We start from the raw sequence: 650 nt of genomic DNA on the forward strand, positions 1-650 counted from the left end.
TGAAACCTCAATTAGTTTCTCTGATGCAGCAGAACTGCAAGTTTCATGGACTTCCATCTGAAGATCCTTTTCAGTTCTTAACTGAATTCTTGCAGATCTGTGATACTGTTAAGACTAATGGAGTAGATCCTGAAGTCTACAGGCTCATGCTTTTCCCTTTTGCTGTAAGAGACAGAGCTAGAGTGTGGGTGGACTCTCAACCCAGAGATAGCCTGAACTCTTGGGATAAGCTAGTCACGGCTTTCTTAGCCAAGTTCTTTCCTCCTCAAAAGCTTAGTAAACTTAGAGTGGACGTTCAGACCTTTAGACAGAAAGAAGGTGAATCCCTCTATGAAGCTTGGGAGAGATACAAAGGACTGACCAAAAAGTGTCCTACTGACATGCTTTTAGAATGGACCATCCTGGATATCTTCTATGATGGTTTGTCTGAATTGGCAAAGATGTCATTGGATACTTCTGCAGGTGGATCCATTCACCTAAAGAAAACACCTGCAGAAGCTCAAGAACTCATTGACATGGTTGCTAATAACCAGTTCATGTACACTTTTGAGAGGAATCCTATGAGTAATGGGACGCCTATGAAGAAGGGAGTTCTTGAAATTGATACTCTGAATGCCATATTGGCTCAGAACAAAATATTGACTCAGCAA

At 41.5% G+C, this 650-nt stretch overlaps 1 non-coding gene across 1 annotated transcript; it reads right to left on the bottom strand.

The window, feature by feature from the left end:
• Window positions 1–278: 278 nt before the first annotated feature.
• Window positions 279–386, bottom strand: LOC148568203 (small nucleolar RNA R71). Its single transcript, XR_015883018.1, has one exon. It is a non-coding gene; the product is annotated as a small nucleolar RNA R71 (small nucleolar RNA).
• Between the last annotated feature and the right edge of the window lie 264 nt (window positions 387–650).

This window comes from Arachis ipaensis, chromosome B4, assembly GCF_059453495.1.
Source record: "Arachis ipaensis isolate K30076 ecotype BB chromosome B4, ASM5945349v1, whole genome shotgun sequence".
NCBI classification, from domain to species: domain Eukaryota; kingdom Viridiplantae; phylum Streptophyta; class Magnoliopsida; order Fabales; family Fabaceae; genus Arachis; species Arachis ipaensis.